Genomic DNA, 18,261 nt, shown 5'->3' with positions numbered 1-18,261 from the left:
CTCCATGTCTGATATTTCCCACCCTTCTCCTTTGCTGCTCAGCATTTAAAGGATATCAGATGACACATATTAGTGAATTCCCTAGTCAGCTCTGACAAAATGCCTAACAGAAGCAACACAAGGAAGGGAAGGTTTATTCTGGCTCAGTGTTTGAGGATATTGTCTGTCGTGGCAGGAGTGTGAGCTCGTCGATCATGGTGCCTTTGCAGTCAGGAAGCAGAGATAGATGAGTGCTTATACACAGCTTGCTTTCCCCTTTGTAGGACCCTAGCCCATGAGAGGGTGCTGTTCACATTTGGGATAGGTCTTTCCTCCTTGGCCGTACCTCTCTGGAGATGTCATCACAGACATACCAAGGGGTATGTCTCCTAGGTGACTCCAAATCTCATCAAATTGACAGACAGAATTAACCATCAATACTCTTGAGTGTTCTACAGTGGTGTTTTCATATATCTGTTGGTACCTTCAGCCTAGAATGCTATGTGCTGTACTAAGATGCTAGGCTAGGAGGCTGCTGGAGCTAAGATGATTAAGTATGGTCTGGAGGTAAGTCCTTTTGCACTGTTGTAATAAAATGCCATGTTTACAGTGGCTGAAAAACAATATGGATTTGCTTCTGACAGTTGGGAAGCCTGTGATCCAGGGCCGGCATGGTTGGGTAATGCTGGGAGCTTTCTTCAGCTTTCAGAATGTCAACTCCTTATATCTTCACGTGGTGAAAGAGAGCAGGGGTGGTCTCTTAGGACTCGTTATTAAGGTCACCAAATCCATCCTGAGCTTTCCTCCTTCAGGACCTAATCAGATCCCAAAGGGCTCTAACTTATGATACCAGCAGGATGGGGGCCGTGGTTTCAGCATGTAGAATTCAGAGGGATTCAGTCATAACAGGTGTAATCATCTTAGCTCCAGCAGCCTCCTAGCCTAGCATCTAAAGCAACCCCAGTGACTCATCCCTTTCACACCCAGCCTTACTTTTGGTGCTAAGTCATCCCAGAAGAGAACCTAAATACTACACATCTCTGCAGTGTGATGGCGTTTTTTATCTGCTTTGCTGCTATGCGGGTAGCTTGGAGACAGAGACACTGAAAGGGAAGAAAGAAGGCAGCATCTCCTTTAATACATTCTTTGCTTAGGCCTGATGCAGTGGCCATACTGTATAGATCTCAGGCATTCCTGGTGAGCAATTGATGTAAGAAATAAAACATGTGAGTGTTCAGAAGCAGCAGGCACTCACCCAAGGGCTCTCTCTGCTAAGCCCAGGACTCTTATCAAAGGTTTGCATTTGTCTAATTTGTCTTTCCCTCAGTAAGAATTTGCAAACAGCCAGGAATAGGTAAAAATCAACATGGAGGAATTAAGTGAAAATTAATTTGTCCTTCATGATTAATACCTTTCAAAAGACAACATATCCTCCTTAGCTGGTGCTGACTAGAAAATCACAGAGTGGCTTGCATGGATAATATTTATTTTGTGTGTGGCTCTGCCACTTAGATTGGGTACTAAGGGGCAGCTCTTCTCTGTTTCACATGTGGTTAGCCTGGACACAGAGAGGCTGGGATTGGCAGCTTTCAGGCTCTTTCATATATAGGGCATTTGATGCTGGCTACTAGCTGAGTGTTTTGTGGAGCTGTGATCCGAGTTATCACACAGATAAAGTCTGTGTTTCTCATCCCCAGATAACTAAGTCCAGGGTAAGTATGCTGAGAAAAGGTTCGGGAGATGTATCTCCTTTAAGACATAACACAAGAAACTGTGCTCAGTGAATTCTGTTCATTCCATTCATTTGGGCACACAGCCTCACACATACTTCAGAAGGAACATTGGAGACCAGAAATATTGCTGCGGCCATTTTTAGAAACTACAGTCTGCTCTGTTGGAACGAGAAGTCATTTCAGTTGACTCATTATTCTCTACGTTCCCTTTCATCCTAGGGAGCAAACTGCTTCAGGTGGGTTTTGTGGTGGGTAAGAGAATCCTTTATGTGCTGGGGTAATTATGGCACACAATCTCCTCCCTAATCCAGCCTGCTCTTCCTCACCAACCTCTGATTATCCTAAGGGAAGAACTCTTACACATGTGAAAACTAGACCCATGTGGATTTGAGAGTTTTATTACAACAGCTTTAGAAATAGCCCCACAGACTATTGAATAGAATTAAATTTAGACCTGTTCACTGTGCACCACTGCAAGACGTACAGGAAATTCAAGAATTGAATTGAGATCACATAGGCTTCCCACAGTGACCAAGTTCACAAACCCAAACACCTACACATTCAGAGATGTAAATAAAGAGGCTGCCTAGAATACATTGATATATATATATACACATATACATATATATGTATATGTATATATATACATACACACATATACATACATATATACATATATGTGTGTATATACATATATGCATATATATATATAAACTCAATTGTACTTGATTAAGCAGCATTGTTTTAGCAAATCTCCCTCTGTCTCTCTGTCTCTGTCTCTGTCTCTGTCTCTGTCTCTGTCTGTCTGTCTGTCTGTCTCTGTCTCTGTCTCTGTCTCTGTCTCTGTCTCTGTCTCTGTCTCTCTCTCTCTCTCTCTCTCTCTCTCTGTGATGGATGTGCCCACATGTGTTCACTCCCTTGAGGCCACAGGAAAGTATAGAGTGTTCTGTTTATCACTCCAGCCTCATTTACTTGAGACAGAGTCTGACTGAACCTGAAGCTAGGAAGTGGGCAGCAAACGCCAGGCAGCTTTTGTCCCCACAGAGTTGGGGTTACAGATGTTCACAGCCACACCTGACTTTTCGTTTGGATGTTGGGAATTTAAACACAGGTCCTCGTGATTTTGAAGCAAGCAGTCTTTCCTGCTGAGCCTCTCCAAGCCCCTTCTCTTTGAAAAAAAAATTAAGTGGGGAAAACCTCACATGAATTCGGCCTTTATAAAAATAGTAAGGGGATTTAAAATTATAAGCAGTATTGAGAAGTTAGGGATTATAAAAATTACACTAAGCTTTTGGATATTTGCAGTATTCCCAAGTGTTCCTTTCTTGTCATCTGACCCAGCTGCAATCTTTCCAGGAATATGTTTCTCTTCACATGACTGGAAATTTCCCAACTGAAGAGAGAGGGTCTCAGTTCCACCACCAGCCAGCCACATAGCCATAAGCAATACACACAGCTTCTTTGTATGTCATTATTAGAACAGTCATTTAACTAGCTCATCTCCAACATTATTTGTTGTACAGATGACATATAAGAATGACATTTAGAAGCTGGGTGTGGTGGTGCACGCCTTTAATCCCAGCACTCTGGAGGCAGAGGCAGGCAGATTTTTGAGTTCGAGGCCAGCCTGGTCTACAAAGTGAGTTCCAGGGCTATACAGAGAAACCCTGTTTCGAAAAAAAAAAAAAAAAAAGAATGACATTTAGTAAAAGGAAGTGTTTGTTTATATACTGAAACAGAAAACAGTGAGGAGAAAAAAGTTTTTCTTTTGATATTGAATTACAAACAATCAAAGCCGTGAGAAACAGCATATATATATATATATATATATATATATATATATATATATATATGCACGTACACACATACATACATATACACACATATACATACATATACACACATACATATGCACACATATTCACACACATACACATATATACTTGTTTCTCAGTAGTTGTTAGTCAAGCTCTCTGGAGACATTTCAGTATGGAGTTTGTAGGAATGGATTTAGGGAGTGGTTGGCTCTTCCTTTCACCTATATGTTCTCTGCAATGTGACTGGGTTTTAGGGAGCCTTGCAACACTGAGAGTTGCCACCACAGCACTGATAGGTGAGAAGAGGCAGAGAGCTTTGCCCTATGCCCACTTTAATGTCACCTTTGGGAGAGTTGATAATTGTATTAGGCTGAATATAGACTTTTAAAATATATTTATAGCCACTGTGAACACTTTTTAATTGCATTTATATTTATGCACTGCTTACTGTATTTTGACAGAGTCTCGTTCTGTACTCTAGGCTAGCCTGGAACTCACAGCAATCCTCCTGCCCCTGAGATTATAGGTATGTGACACCATAACCTGACTCAGACCACCTCCACAGAAGTAGACTTCTAGTATTAGAATATCTGGCTTTAAAAACAAGTGTCACTAAGGGAATTATAGTTAACAGAGTCAGTGCTTAACCAGAGTGTCTAGTAAGCCTAGCATCCTCTAAGATGTTACTATGTCCATCCTTCTAGCCACCAAACATTCTTTGGCTTTGAGCCAAAGATATTAACACAGCTTTACTCAGTCAGTGTGAGGGCTTTTGTAGGTCAAGTGCTTAGTATCCATGACCTTCAAAACTCCCTACCCTAATGACACTTCTCAGTATGACGTATAGCCAGAGGTTCTGGGTTCAAATTCCAGCTTAGCCATTAGCTATGATGACGTCAAGCATCACTGTGTTAAAGTGCTTTGAAGGTTAAGTGAGGCAATCGTATGAAAGCACTATGTGTCAGAGAGTAGACATTTGGTTAACACTTGTAATTAATCACGTTAATTCTGAAACAGTTACTTTTACTGTCAGCTCCATTCTGTGGATAACACAGAAAGGCTGCCTTTCAACAGTCAAGTAACTTGCTCTTGTACTCATCTTTTAGCAGACTTGGAAAGGTTATTGTACTGGATATAAAATGTCTCAACTTCTAAATTACATTATAATTTGATTAACACATATAGTTAATATCATAAACCTAGGGAAAATGGTGGTCCTTTCAAGATTCTGTCAAGTGACAAACCTTGACCACTCTGACAAGGTGTGAGATTTCTACCCTCTCTCTCTGTGACAAAGAAAAGCCCAGTTTTCTCACTTAGAGCCATGCAGATCTTTCTAGAACCAAGAAAAAGAGCAAAACAAAGTAGCAGAGATAGTGAATCCTTTGTAAACAGTCGGGAGTCTGAGGCTTGGGCTATTCCTCTCCGAACTGTCCATCTCTTACTTGTATGCTAAGATTACACATTTATTCTTGGTTTTTATCCTTTATAAACCCTGTGTTAGAGTGGGTCAAAGGTCAAGGATGTTAATGAAGCAGTAGTCCGTGAGAGTTCTTGAAGGAAATCTCTCAATGTGATCAGATATACATCAGAAGCCAGATGAGCCACTTCAGGAAAACACAGGAGAGACGCTGGGAGATCTGAGCAACAAAGAGATGCCACTGCAGCACACAAAGGTCAGGATGGGTCAAAAGCAACATGGAACATGGAGGAGAAACCAAGTACTGCCCCAAAGAAGAAGGGAAGGTTAAGCAGCTCTCGGCTTAGAAAGAGCCACTTTGCTGCTCAGCCCCCGACTGAGAACACACACATGAGATTCGGAAAATTGTGATTCTCACTTCTGAGTAAAATCTTCAAATTTTGGCAATCAATTTAAAGAGTATTTTAAAAAAAGCCAAATGAGAATTTCTATGAAAACTGCACTTCAGTATTATTTTTTTGTAACATAATATAAAATCATGGTTATTACTATGGATTTATACTACTTTCGTTGTCTAACATTCAGGTTGGGTAGGGTTCTGGGGAGGTGTGTGTGTGTGTGTGTATGTGTGTGTATATGTCTGTGTATATATGTGTGCATGTGTGTGTATGTGTGTGCATGCATGTGTGTGTATGTGTGTGTTTATGTATGTGGGTGCATATGTGTGTGTGTTTAATGATTATAATTTTTCATAACTGGCTCTTGATAAGGTTAACGATTTTTGATTGAAATGCTTTCTATTTACAGTGCAATGCTAGCAGACCTTAGATCTTATTTCACCTTTCAGATTTACCCACCATCTTCCATGAGCACATCCTCTTCTGGGAGAAGTAGAGGTACCTTGCTGTTAATGCCAGATAGGATTAGAATTGCAGTTACATAGCTGGACTCTGGGATATCTATGGTAGTCATGGTAAAAGGGCTCCTTGAGTCTTAGGGCAGTGGGTGGGGCATCAGCCTCCTATCCAGGTCTGCACTAACACTTTACAAGTGACTGCTTGCTGTTCCTCCATGGTCTCTCAAGCACAAGGAGGATGGGATCTGTCTCATGCCCTTGACATGGTGAAAAACACGTTGACTTTCCACCAGGCCCCTCTCTCACAAAGTAAAGAGGAGGAGATGTTTTATCCCTACCACCAGCAGGGGCTGGAGGAATCCAGGCTTCCTACGTGGATTCACTGAGTCTGGAGTGTGGGGTGGTAGGCTTAGTAGCTCCTATAGAGGGTAAAGGTTTCAGCTAAATTAAACCATGTCTTCTTCTATCCCACAACCCCAGTAAGTAAGTGGGTGTATTAGGGGTCAGCCTGCTGCTGCTGGATCTCAGATCTTCTGCATTTCTTGGTAAGAATGATGATAAAGTTTTTATTTCTAAGCTTGCTTGCTTGCTCCCTTCATCCATCCATCTCTCCATCTCTCTCTCCATCTCTCCATCTCTCTCTCTCTCTCTCTCTCTCTCTCTCTCTCTCTCTCTCTCTCATTTCCATGAATCTTGACTAGCATACAGTACTTACTACCTAGAACTTCCCTGTCTTTCTTAGATGCCCTTTCCTGATCCTTTAATTATAGAAATCAAGCTTCCACTAGGCTAAAAACCAAAAAAACAAAACAACAAAAACCAAACCAACAAAAACCTTATTTCATTGGTAGTTTTGAGTTGCTGCCCTGTCTGGTTCTAAATCAGGGATATGTTTTTCTATGAAAACCCAGGAGACTCACAACTGTATCACTTCTTATGCCTGCCCCATCTCATCAGTTTTCAGATTCTTCTGAGGTTTATCTTTCTTACAGTGTCCAGGGATCTTTGTATAGTTTATTGTAGTTCTGTTTCCCCTAGAAGCAGAAATCAATGATCTGTTTTTACATTAAATTGCTTAACAATTCTATCACTCACTCAGATGTTTATGAAGCAGCCTTGATTCAGTGCTGCCCACTCACAACCCTAGTACATTAAGCCTCAGAAATGGTGCTAGGGAAAGGGGCCCCAGGAAGGTGGCAGCCAAGCCTCTCTTCCAGGCAAAACTTCTTATCTCCAGCTCTGACACTGATGTTGACTTTAGCCAGCTCCTCTAGCTTTAGCTGGAATGAATCAGGATTACACTGAGGCAAGTATTAAATATTTGTATATAGACACATAGTTAAGCATACAAATACATAAAAGAATTTTCCAGGGTAAAAGTTCTAGATTTCATCAAGTTGATTGTCAACACCAACCACCATAGCCAGTGATGGTGGGAGGGGTTTTAGGATGCCTGTACTGGATGTTATCTCAATGCCTCTGAAGACTTCCTTTATTCTATTCTCTCTCCTCCTTTGCACTGACACAGTGTCTTGCATAGTACTTCTCTCTGACCTTGAGAGCTGGCCTTGGATCAAATACTATTTCCATACGTTCCTTTTCCTCTCCTTCCATTTGGAACAGTTTCCAACGATGACTTTTTTTTTAGGCAATAAAATGATAACATGGTGTCTGTTTTAAATCATTAGCGTTGTTTGTAGGCACTCAGCAGATTTTGAATGAAAAAGGTAGAAATCCAGTATTCTCTAGTAGATATGAGAAGGAACTCCCCCCCCCCCCCCCCCCCCCCGGTTGCACATAATTAAATTAATAAGGGAAGCCACAGAAAAGCCATGGAAATGTAAAGATTTAGCCCTGAATTAGAAAACTGCTCATGGAAATTAGAATGGGAAGTATTGCTCGTTCATCACTTACAAGCTTCAGGAGTGATTAATGAATGCATATTGTGCATTTCACACAGTAATTAAATGCCCACCATGCTCTGAAGTGATAGGCTTCAAAGCCTAGCTGAGAAAATTTGTTTTATTCTAACTTAAACAAATACTGTTAATTTGCCTGTCCAGCCACGAAGTATAACACAGTAACTGTACTTAAGTGCCAATGAAATCATGTTCAAAATTAGGCACAGATATAGCATTAGCCTGTCATGATCACTCCTATGAGCTGAGAACCACTACATCCCCACAGGTTGCAATCTGGTATCTTAGGTGTGCTTTGGGAATGCACCAGAAATAAATGGGATTGGTTTGGGGCAAACATTTGACATCCAGAGTCTTGTGGCCCTTTTGTGTTAACAATTCCTTCTAGGTCTATGTAAGAAGTGTCTATTTCAGAATCTTAGGATCTTCTTCATGCCAGGACTATCTGACTGCTATTTTCCTCTTTGTTGGGGCTAGGGGCAGTGCAAACAACTCTCACCTCAAAGGGGATAAAAGACAGTTTATTCTGGAACACAGATTAAAGCCACCCCAAAGCTGGTGTTCCAGTGTGGTAACAACTTCATGAAGATACTTTCAGAACACATTGATAGAAACATCAGGTAAAGCAAGGAAATAACTCCTGAGTCTCAGATGCAGCCCAGTGATAATCCTAGCTTTTGGATTGGTGGAAGCTAGTCGTTTGCTAAGACACTTTTAAGACACTATAAAAAACATTTAAAAGTTTTTTGATAGTTACAGGATGATGGGCTAGACATAGGGCTGGCAGTGAATGGCTTTCAAAGCAAATAAATAGTACAAGGTTATTTGGCTCTGACTTCAACATCTTAACTCTCTGTAATCCCAAACTTTAGCCTTTTGGCCTTATAGAGTTTTCAATGCAAGCACGATTTCTTCCTTCCTCTTGGAACTTCAATTCACACCAGAAAAACACACGATTCCTTCGCACAACTTTTCCTGGGAGATGTGAATAAACATGTATTACCCCAGATACACCCAGACTCACTTGGTGTACCAGTGAATTTAACCAGCATCACCTACAGGAGCATGGGGGACTCAAGGTAGCTGTACCACAAAAAAGGTCACACCAGATTTATTCTCCAAAGTTGCAGCCTTGAAACTCATTGCCCAACCTGCAGATAGCTATAGCACCTAAGCATCTCTCCCTGCAATTGTTTACTGCTCCCATAACATTCAAGAGGGCCCTTATGAGTCTTGTAACTTCCAGGAGAGTTTCCTCTAGGGGATGTCAAATAACTTGAGTTTCCATTTACAAGAGGAATTCCTGATCTGATCTTGGAGAAGACAAAGATACCTTTCAATACCCTGGGCTGATGAGATCTGGATAAACAAGACAATGAAAGATCATTGCACTGGAAATACATCTTACTCTCTGGAATATTTATTGTGGGATTTGAAACAGTATGACAAGATCATGTGTAGAACTCCTTCTTGGTGCCAGCACTATTTAGATGCTAGAGGTGGGAAAATGAAGAGACCGCTTTTCATGTCCCCCAAGAGCTGCATGTTTTCTATGGGAAATACAGTAATGGTTTAGATACAGAGACTCTGCCCAGGGATAGAGGGTGTGACTGAAGCTAAGGTAACACTATGGAGGTGACACTGGAGATCAAAATCAGTGTCAAGGACAGAGGGTTTCCCGGGAAGTGCAGACTGAAGATTTGATCCCAGGTAAAGGTGAGCAAGACTGGATAATTTGAGGCAGTTGTAAATGCCTAGCAGCCTCCTTCATCTTTATGACCTAGGATGGAGGCATGGGGAAATGATGAAGTATAACACTTTACCTGCCTTGAGAAAGGCTTCAAGATGGCTCTTTATTCAGAAAGCACTTCAGCCCTTCCTCCAAAGCAGGAGACATCTGGGTGGTTTACAAGAGAGCAAGTAGGTCTTCTAATAACCAGAGGCATGAACTTTATATTCCATCTGATCCAGGTTCAAGTCTCAGCTTTTCATTTGCTGAATGGTGACCTTGGATAAGCCACTACACCCATCGGAGGAAGCTTTCCTGTCCTAAACACGCGCCAAAGGCAGCCATTTCTGCATTTGTATCTAACCCTGAGTGCTGAGCCTGGAAATGGTAACTGCTAGATCGTTTAGGTGGAGAACCCAGCCCTCCTAAGAGTGGGCCTATTCCAGACAAAAATATTCTAAGTGGCAAGGACTCCAGGTAGGACAAATGACGACCACCACATCACATACTAATTAGACCCATTGTTCTCCCAGAGGTCCTTTATCCAGGAATGGCTGAAGACCTTCCAAACACCTGCCTCAGCCAGAAATACAAGAAAACATAATTTCTCTTACTTTAGTTGGATGTCAGCCAACCTAGGAGCCATTCCATCATGGCACAACAGTTCTCTGTCCTTAGTCTCCTCATGGGGGAATCTTAAAAGAGCAGGCTCTGCTCCCTAGGCAGGCCTGAAGCATCTTACTTCAGGCTCCTACTGTGCTGTGCCACCCATTTCCTTGGCAGCATTAGTAAAGCTACTGCCTGGGAGATGATTTGACTGATTCTCTCTTGAAACCTCCCTTCTCTTCCAGAACCCTAAAACCTAACAACAATAACGACAGCAAGAACAAACGTACCAGACAGCCTGCAGAGTGTGACTGTGTGTCTTTTAGTAAAGTTTTGTGCAGACAAGCATGCAGAACCACAGAGTTTTCAGTTTAGAAATAGGAGAATGCTGACTCTAAAACCAGATTTCTGTGTACATGATGAACTCATGTGTGAGCGGCTCAGAGGCACTGAAGTATCTGTGTGGCACTCCACATGCTGTGTGTCCCTTGGGAAAGCAACCATTTCTGTGCTGTCCTGTGTCTCTCAGCCTAGAGTGCTCCAGGCAGGTAGTGGAGAAGCAGATTTTCACTCTGTCTAGTCCTACTTTCCAATCCCTTTCAGGACAGAATCCGGGGACAGCAGGAGGGTTGCTTTAGGGCTTGTGGAGTTTCTCTATTCTGTGATTTTTATGAACAACTATCATGCCTTCTCAGCAACAGGCTTATGCCTGTACTCTTGTTTACAGTGTATCAAAGAATTCAAGGAGAGTTAGTGAATCACACTAAGTCACACAGCAACACTTCTATCTAAAGAAAAATGAACTGGGCAGTGTTGGCACACACCTTTAATCCCAGCACTTGGGAGGTAAAGGCAGGCAGATTTCTGAGTTCGAGGCCAGCCTGGTCTACAAAATGAGTTCCAGGACAGCCAGGGCTACACAAAGAAACCCTGTCTCAAACAAACAAACAAACAAACAAACAAACAAACAACAACATAGAAAAAAGAAAAGAAAAAGAAAAATGAGAAGGCCTCAAACTTTGGGGTGTCACCAACATTTGATGGCCCAGGAGAAGCAGGAGACTGTGCTGATTCTGAGCTATGGACTGGTCAGGTTGGTACTGAAGAAGATGAGTCAGGAGGAACCTTCTTGGTAGTAGTTCTGCTTGGTGGCTGGGTTCTTCCCACACACAACCAAGTTGCATCTGTGTGAATGCACATGGTTGTAGATGGTAAAACCTAGAACTGACCTTCATCATAAAGGGAGTTTCTGTGATAATTTTCACGGTTAATTGGTATAGAGATTAAATAAATCAATGCGCATAAAATAGTCTCTAGCATATAACAAGTATTCAATCAGGCATCTGGTTTCTCAACACGGTTAGTCCAGTTTGTACTTCTTTTATCTGCTACCAGCTTTTCCTTGTTTGTATCCATGGGAAATATCCTACCCTATCATATCTGTTACAAAAGGGTAAGGGATCCTCCTCTCCAATACATCACAGCTCACTAGCATGATTTGGGTTACATTTCTGTTCCACTGTCTATGGCCAACCCAATGCCAGTTGCTTATTAACATAATCTGTTCAACAGAGACAATCATGACAAGAGAGACATTTCACCCAGGTAGCAAAGCAGAGAACGAGAGGAACCCTGCCCTAGCCAACCACCTTCAGTCCTGAAGGAGTATCAGAGAATAACTGCATTGGTGCACTGAAATGGTGGAAATTCTTTAAGGCAGCGTATGCTGGTTCCAACGAGCCTCTGTTCTCCCTACACAAATTAACTGAGTAGTTTGTCTCTTCTGCTAGTCTCTGTACTCAGCACTCATCTGTCTGTCTGCCATTCTTTTTTTTTTTTTTTTTGCTTGTTTTTGCATTCCTAATCATCATAGGAAATGTAAGATATAAAAGAACAATCAGGAGTAGAAGGCGTGTTAAAGATTCGTGAGACATTCACAGCCCTTTACTGGGAGACAGTTTCGCAAATGGAATGCTCACCTGGCGGGTCGCAGGGTTATTCTTGAGGTTTTATTTCCTAAGAAGCTCTTATTTGCACACAGTCTGTCCTGAATATCTTATGGCTTTATTAGAGAATGTCATTTTAAGCTGAGAGAAGACAGAGGAGCTGGTGTTGACTTTAACAGTTAATTAGCATTTAGCAACTCTCTGTCTTCAAGTAAGGGGAATGAGTGAGCTAGGCAGGACAATTTCTTCTCATTTCATTTCTCCTCTCAGGTTCAAACAAACAAACAAAAAAAAAGTATTCCTTAAAGCAAACCCCAGTATACGGATACGAAATGAGCAGAAGCTGCTGGTAGTTAATTGTAGCAGAGAACTGGCACTGGGTAGCTACTTTCAGCTTCTCTCTGCCTGAATTATAAAAATAAACCATGTTTTATCCACCGTGCTTCTGGAAGAAGCATGTCTCTTGGGAAATGAAAAAAAAAAATTAAGCTTTAAATATGCCATGCAGTAATTTTGAAATGTTTTTATCTTCTTACACCAGACTGAAAACACATTTTGTTTGAAAATACAGTTCTTATGAAGACCTCATGTTGCCAACGTTCAAATGGCATTGGTCATTTTGAAATAAATTGCCACTTTTTACTATGCTCCATGGAGAAAGCAAAAAAGGCACAGTTACTCGCCATTTAATGGTTGTTTATGCAGGTCACTGCAGGATGGTCTTTGCTTTGGCTGTCGATGTCTGTAGAAGTTCCAGAAGGAAACGCATCTTCACCTTGCCCATCTACACTCTGTGAGTCTGTAAAGTTCTGCATCCCTCTCAGCAGGAAGGAAAATAATTGAGGCTATACAGGAGGGCTAAGGTGATAGGACCAGAAATCAGCTCTCAGTGCCTGTTACTGCCGCAAGAGTTACTGATTTCAAAGACAGGTTGTTGTCATGTTCTGTTTGCTTGTAATAATAGCTAACCTGCTTATTTTCACATGTATGTTTTCCACTAGTGCATATTAAATACATCTTCATAGCGATATGGCCGCCTCTTCCTCAGCTTTTTGTTTTGTTTCTAAGTTATTGAAGGGCAATCTTTAGCAAAGCATAAACTCTTCTATATATGCTGCTTCTGACGTTATAGATTTAATTTAAAGCCTGAACCAGAGGGAAAGGGCAGAACCCTTTTCTTAAAGCTCCAGCACACACACACCAGTGCGGGCTTTCCTTTTGTGTGGGCCAATCTTCCTTGTTATAGACTGTGATTATATATTTTAGCAAATGAGAACACTGCAGGGCCAAGGCTTTGTAACCAGTCAGTTTGGTGACAGGTTCTCTCTGTTGCCTAGGAAACTGCCCCTCAAAAGTAGTGACATAAAATAACAATCACTACCTCTTTGGTCAGAATTATGCCACAGGGTCAGTGTGTCTCTGCCCCATGCAGTGTTAGCTGCACCATTCAAGATGGATGCGCTTCTGCGTTTGACATCTTATCTGTGATACATGGAACAGATGACTGGGGCTGACCTCTTTCTTCAAAGTGGTCTTTGGTCCACAATGGTGAGTCTGCTGAAGTATAGAGTAGATGCTCCTTAAGTCAAATACATTAACATTAAATATTATTTCACTTTATGTGATCTGGGGATGTAGTGTGGTTGCTAAAGTATTTCACTAGCATTCACGATGTTCTGGGCTTGTTTCCAATAAGGCATAAACCAGCCATGGTGATGTATGCCTGAGATCCTAGTTCATGGTATTGTATACCTATAATCTCAGGCATGGTGGTTCATGCCTGGCAACCCAGCACTCCAGAGGTGAAGTTAAGAGGATCAGGAGTTCAAGACCATCTTTGGGTACACTGAGTGTCTGAGGCCAGCCAGGGATATATGAGACCCTGTTTCAAAAATAAAACAATACATTACTTTTACAAGTGATCTGAAGAATATAAACTCTCAAGGTTATAAACAGTTACAATGCACTGTTTTTGTTTGTTTGTTTGTTTGGGTTTTTGTTGTTGTTTTCTTTTTAATCTGGTAAGAGTTTGCATTATTTTGGCCTCAGTCTCTTTTGTATGTCAAAACAAGTTTCATTGGCATTTGGTTATGTGCACAGACTGTCTTTTGACTGCTAATGTGGAGTTAGTAATAGCAGTAGCTCTACTGTGTGGCTTAGCCACACTGGTAAACTCTATGTTAGCTGCCACTACACTTGGGGTCTACCCTCTTCCTTCCTCAGTTTGCTGTTTGCTCAACACTGTTCCTGCTACATTATATCCACTGCCTGCCAGCCTGCCTCCCACCTCCTGCCTCCTACCTCCTGCCTCCCACCTCCACTTCTACTCTTTTAACCCTCCAGGACAATGGTGTTGCTGCGTCTCTCATTTTTACTTTAGACACACCTCCTCCCAAAGACTGTGTCCTACTTACAATGACTAGCATGAAAGGAGAGTAACAGTGTTTTCACCTAATGGAGATGATGGTGGCTATAAACTACGAGCCCCAAAATGATCAAATTGTTGTGTTTATTAAGCACTTACATTTCTAATGTTTAACTAAGAAGATTAAAATTCCCAGGGATTAGACATTATTTTCTTGATTGCTAATTTATTCTGTTTCTGATCAACACATTAACATCCATTTTCCATCTTTCTAATGAAAGTATGCTTTCTTCATTGGAACTATTTAGGCTATTAAATACAGTATCTTATAATGAATTTTAAAAAATTCAATTTAAAAAATAAAACAGAAGCCGGGCAGTGGTGGCACACGCCTTTAATCCCAGCACTTGGGAGGCAGAGGCAGACAGATTTTTGAGTTCTGAGCCAGCCTGGTCTACAAAGTGAGTTCCAGGACAGCCAGGGTTATACAGAGAAACCCTGTCTCAGAAAATAAATAAATTAATTTAAAAAACAGAAAAAAAAACCCAAAACAAAACAAAACAAAACAAAAAACCTGCCATCACAAGAGCCATAAAGAGTCAGATGTTAAATGGGACTGTGAGAGGAGAAAATGGAGAGCCATTCAGACAGGCTGCAAGGTAGTGCACATCCCACTGGCTGCAGTTCAGTGGAGCATTGGTATAGTAGGAATCCCGGTTGTTTTGTTTTGTTTTTGTTTTGTTTTCCCAGATGAAATAGAGATTAATCACTAACAGGATTGTGTAAGACATTCCTGCAGAAGTCAAAATCAAAATGAGCTCAAGTTAGCTCTGACACATAGCTCTTGAATTATTCAGCTTGCCCCCCTCTTGTCTTGTCTAAAGATCTCAAACTACAGTTTAGTTCAAATACATGTGTAAAAGACAAATCCACAAAGTATGTGTTGCTATTCCTATAGAGTACATTTAAAAATTGCTTATTTTAGGTGAACATACTTATGGCAAATTGAAATAAAAAGTGTTTTGTTGTTGGTGGTGGTGGTGGTTGGTTGGTTTTGTTTTGCTCTCTTTCTCACCTGTGGTCAAAGGAAGAGTCCTTTAAAGGAAGTTGAGCTTTGTCTTATAGGTAATGCAACGCTAGCATGTGACTGGGTGAACCTGAAGGAATTTTCACCTAATTAAGTACCTGGAGAGAGTAGATATTGCATCCAGGCACTTCACATTACCAGAAACCAAAAATACCCACACATCATCAACCGGAAGGCTGCATGCGGGTCAGTACATTGCTGTAGACACTGGCCACCATGCTCCATGCGAGGTAAGGGCTCTGTCAAGGCCAGGCCTCATTCTGGCTGTGAGCCTCTCTAGGCCTCTCACTGAAGCTTTAGGACTCTGCAGCTGCTGGGTGGCTTCCTGCTCACAGAGGTCATTGCTTGCCAGGAAAGGGTCAGGGTATGCTTTCTGTCACTGCATATCAAGAAGGAGATGGCCCGTGTGGGAAATTCAGGATCTTCACTGGATGCCTCTCAGATCCTGCACTGTCAGAGAGCTGAGCTTAGCATAAACAAAGTTTAAATAAGTAACCCAAACTTGGAATTACAGCCCTGCTGCAACAAAGTCTCAAATGGCTTCCAGGTTGCTGCACAGTAATTCTAGTAATTTTTCACCTCTCTGTCAAGAGCAGGAACCAGAACACAGCCTAAGCTAGTCTCTGTGACTTCGACTAACCATCCCTCTGAGAGGGCGTCTGGAGTTTATTGTCCCTTCATCATTGTCTGCTGTGTGGTAGAGGGGCAGGGAGTCCCTTCAGTTAGCTGTCTTGGCCAGTGAAAGCTGACCAGAGCAAAGCAGAGGGACTTTATGAGGCTTGGGGTAATTTCTCTGACAGGCTTCCATGTCCCTAAGCTCCTATGTGGCTTGTGAGCTAATGTAGCTTGCCTTTTCAATAGACATTCCTTCTGTCCTCAGATTAAACTGATGGGGCAGAATAGGGGGGCAGAATGACATTTAATTGCCCAGCAACCTGACAAGCACTGATCCTGTTTTTATTGCTTGGGAATTATCTTGGCTTTTCTACATTAAAAGCCATCCTTATTGTCTTATTTTTAGAACATTGGGTGACAGAGATGGAAAGTGCCTATTAAATAGCAAACATGTCTAATCCAAAGAAAGCAGAAACAGCTAAGCTAGACAGTGACTATCCACTGAGCATCTTCCTGTTTTTCAGTGAGAATGTAACACTAATTCTCTGCTTCCTCAGTTGTGTATCTTGGGCATGGAAGTGCAGGTGGTTGGCTCTCCTTTGCATCTGCTTTGGTCACTGGGAACGGTTGTTTGTCTGGGGGTTTTCTTGTGTCATAGCATATTGCCTAAATGCTTTTCAAAATATTTTTAGGGTTCCGATCCTAAAATATAGCCGGGCAAGACTGAGGGATGGCTATGTAAATAAAGTGTTTTTGGCTTGGGTTTAGGTCTCAGCATCTACTCAGGAGGCTGGGCATTTAGGAGCCAGTTTGTAATCCCAGCACTCAGTGGGTGGAGACTAGATAATCCCTGGAGCTCCCTGGCCAGCCAGCCATGAGCTTTCAGTGGAGAAACATTGGGGAAGATGCCTCATGTTGTCCTCTGGCCTCTACAATACCCATGTGAATGCAAACGCACAAATCCACACACATCAGGAAATGTATAATTTTTTCAGAAATCTTACATTTTGCTTTCTCTTTAAGGCATAGTCTTTCCCCTAAAAGAATACTGTGCAGTCAGGTGGTCAGCATCCCAGCAGCCCAGAAACACAGGCTATGAACCAAAAAAGGCATTCTGCTGTAAGGATTCTCAGTGTGTAAATTGGTACGTTTGCCTGGTAGTATGTATTACTAGATGGTTATTTATTTTCGTTTTCTGTGGAGATAATTTTCTAATTGGGGCAAAATTCACCAGTGTTTTATTTTGATAGTGGAATGTTTTGGGGATATCAAACAACAGTCCACCTGTGCCCAGCTTGGGGTTTTATGTATAATACATGGCTTAAATTTTCATTTCTTTCTACTCTCTGAGCAGTGATTCCAGTTGTGGGAGGGGAGGTATCACCAACACATGGCAGCTAGATCCACAGGCTTGCTGGTCCAGGTGGAACCTTGGAAATACCTTGGAAAAAGGAAGTAGAGTGTCAGGGCTGATGAGATGGCTCAGCGGATAAGAGCACTGCTCTTCCGAAGGTCCTGAGTTCAAATCCCAACAACCATATCAACACACAACAACAACCATCCGTAATGAGACCTGACACCCTCTTCTGGCATGAGACAGCTACAGTATACTCATTTATAATAATAAATAAATCTTTCGGCTGGAGCAAGCGGGGCCGACCAGAGTGAGTGAGGTTGACCGGAGTGAGCAGAGGTACTAAAATTCAATTCTCAACAACACATGAAGTCTCATAACCATCTGTACAGCTACAGTGTACTCATATATGTAAAAGGAAGAATGAGAGAGAGAGAGAGAGAGAGAGAGAGAGAGAGAGAGAGAGAGAGAGAGAGAGAGAAGTGTGAACAGCTTTGCAGTCACATGGGCTTGGCTCTGGAGCCGCAGGCTATCCCTCAGCACAACCTCGGGCTTTAGGAGAATATAAAATATATTGGAAAGAATTGTTTTCCTTGTTGCCCAACAGCATCTCTCCGAGTGTCTTTTTGGAAAATAATGGATTTAACACAAATAGACTCTTTACTGTAGTGTCTTTTCAAAACAATTTATTTTAGCATATATATGTTGTATGTGTGTGTGTGTGTAGGTGTTCATGTACATAAGGGCCCAAGGTTAACATCTGATACCTTCCTTGATTGCTTTCTACCTTAAACAATAGGCGGGGTCTGTCACTGAATCTGGAGCTCACTAGTTT

Source organism: Mus musculus, chromosome 6 (assembly GCF_000001635.26).
Source record: "Mus musculus strain C57BL/6J chromosome 6, GRCm38.p6 C57BL/6J".
Taxonomy (NCBI): domain Eukaryota; kingdom Metazoa; phylum Chordata; class Mammalia; order Rodentia; family Muridae; genus Mus; species Mus musculus.
The sequence above is the reverse complement of the archived record's forward strand: the minus strand, read 5'-3'. Positions refer to the sequence as shown.